Below are 2,755 nucleotides of genomic sequence, written 5' to 3' on the forward strand. Positions count from 1 at the left end.
CCATAATCAATAATTCTGTCTGTTCACAAACCTACTTTGATGCCCTCTAAACACCCCATAGTTGCCACTTCATATTGCTGTTCTTAAAAAATTTAAAAGACATACTGAAACAGTGCATCAAAAGCTCTGATTTAGGTTTGAATCTTGATAAAAAGCAGACTCTCCTGCAATATGTCTTCAGTACATATCTAATGGGATGTCAGGTGAAATCTTGATTCTACTGGTTCAAAGACCACATTAAAAAAATTAGTGATTTTACTACCTATTTCAGTTTCTATTCCCATTTCCCCTCAAACCTATGTAAATAAATGTTCTCCCCACTATTTGATTGAAATAGCTGTAAAATGTCAATTAAATTTTCATTACTAAAAAATTGCTAATTAATTACTTCTAATTCTTTATTGGATAAACCATCAGTAGTATTTGACATACTGTACCATTTTGAAATATTACACTCTTAGTTTTATTTCCTCTTTCCTTTGCTGTTCTTTTAATCAGTATGTATCTCCATGATTCCAATACATTGAAATGTACCTGAGATTAAACTTCAATGCTCTTTTTTCTATGTTTGGAAAAGCTCACAGTTCCCCCCAGGTTCCAGCTATTACACTTCCTGTTTTCTACTTATGTGCTCTGGATTTGTGTAACAAATGCTTATGGAGAATCTTTTGTGGGCCAGTTCCATTCTACGTATTTATAAAAATCAATGAATAAAACAAATAAAATGGCTAGCCCAAGCAATAGATTTAGAGACAATAGATCATTACCACAATGTATTTTCTGTAGGATTCAGAACTCCATACCTGGATAAAGTGTCTTATTTTTTTCTCCAAAGCACTTGTTACCATTAAAACTACTTCATATTTATCTGATTACCTGTCTTTCATTCCTGTGCTGTGTCTGTGTGAGCTCATGACTCTGAGGTGAATGTCCATATGACAGTAACCTAAGCATCTAAGGTATTGTTTGCTATGTCTTAAGTGTTGATACACACATAATTAATCTAAATTAATAATGAAAGTATTAGTTCACTTGTTTTATATCTATGATGATGAATATTTTATGAAAAGTCTGATATCTTGATTAGCTGGGGAGTCTAAGCATATACAAGTATTTCCAATTTTCTTTTTATCAAACCTATTAAATAAACAAAACTCATGTTGCTAGGACATAGAATGAAGACCACTATCTCACATTATTTTCAGAAGTTCTAGAAAAATTAGAAAGTCATGGTAAATTAAAAGGTGAAGACAGAGAATTCACAGTTTAAAATGTGCACAATTACATATTTTGACATAGCAAAAAGCAAGTCTTTCCACATTGAAACCTGAGAGAGTTTCTAAGGTCAGAATTGTCAGAATGGATCACTGGGGAATCAGAACAATAACTCCTAAAATCCCTGGGGGAGAGTGCAAATAAGTATTTAAAATGTGGCTTAATGTGGGCTAAAAGAAAATCAGGAAGAATGTATAGATAATTCCAAAACTATGCAAGGGAAACTGAGAGATAAAAAAGATATAAAGGCTCTGCCTAATCCTGGCACTTTCGTGGGAGCCTCCTGGGGCAGGGCAGAAGGGAGAGCCTTGCCTCCATGTAGAGGACTCTGGCAGCAGTGTCCAACATGCACACTCTGCAGACTCCACCTACCAGCAAAGTGATCAAGATCCACTACCACATTGTCGAGAAGACTCCAGCTTCTCCTGTCTGCACTCCACCCTTTATATTGTCTCTGTCCTCCTGGTGGACCAGTGGCTCTCACTCTCCAGGTCCCTGGGGCTGAACTGCCTGTGTCCAGTTGCCACTGGGGGTGGCAAAGCACCACTTGGCTCCCCTCGGTGACAGAGCAAAGGCTACCGCTGTATCGGAAGGGACCTCTACAAGGTGTCAGCCAACAAGCTCTCTGAGATATCCAGCAGGCTGGGTGATAGGGGCAGCAGAGCCCTTCTCCACTCAGGCCGATTGGATCCTGCCAGCAACTGCAGCCGCTCCTTGGTCAGCCCGGCTCTTCAGTGCAGCCTGGCCATCATCCGGCGGGCTAGGCAGAAAAAGGAGAAGAAAAAGGAGTACTGTATGTACTAGAACCGCTTTGGAAGGTGTAACCGCGGCGAGCACTGAGAGGGTTGCTGTGTGTACCAGATTTGTCTGGGGCACGTGCAAGAAGACAGATGGGACCTGCCCCTTCTCCCACCATGTATCCAAGGATAAGATGCCCGTGTGCTCCTACTTCCTGAAGGGAATTTGCAACAACAGCAACTGCCCCTACAGCCATGTGTATGTGTCTCACAAGGCCGAGGTCTGCAGTGACTTCCTCAAAGGCTACTGCCCGCACCTACTTCAGACTCTCACCCCGGAGTGCATGGAGGCTCTGCCCAGGATTCTGGCCCTCCAGGAGAAGCCATCTACCACCAACCTCCCAGGGCACCACTCTGCCTGCCAGGCTCCAAGCTTTCCCTGCTTGTATTCCCATGACCTTGCCTTCCTCCCACTAGCCAAGGTCTTGCCCAGCCCCATCCCACTTCCCCTCCCCTGAGCCCTTGGCCTGCACCTAGGACTTGCCCCTTGAGATGTCTGTCAGGGCTTGCCCCTTGGGGAATCTCCAGTCATGGGTGTGGCAACACCTATGGGATTTGTGGGCCCCCACCCTCCCCACCCAGGAGTCTTGCCAGGGGAAGGGGCCCCTGGTCAGGCCTCTCTGGCAGGCATTTTATGTCCAGCAATAAAGGTTCTGTTCTGTGTCAAAAAAAAAGACATAAAA

General features: G+C 43.3%; 1 pseudogene; it reads left to right on the plus strand.

Annotated features, from left to right (window-relative positions):
- The first annotated feature begins 1,621 nt into the window (after positions 1 to 1,621).
- Positions 1,622 to 2,530, plus strand: LOC147829478 (zinc finger CCCH domain-containing protein 3 pseudogene; annotated as a pseudogene).
- The last annotated feature ends 225 nt before the right edge of the window (positions 2,531 to 2,755 follow it).

Source organism: Heterocephalus glaber, unplaced genomic scaffold (assembly GCF_053883595.1).
Source record: "Heterocephalus glaber isolate CG9 unplaced genomic scaffold, H.glaber_assembly_v1.0 deba00000594, whole genome shotgun sequence".
Taxonomy (NCBI): domain Eukaryota; kingdom Metazoa; phylum Chordata; class Mammalia; order Rodentia; family Bathyergidae; genus Heterocephalus; species Heterocephalus glaber.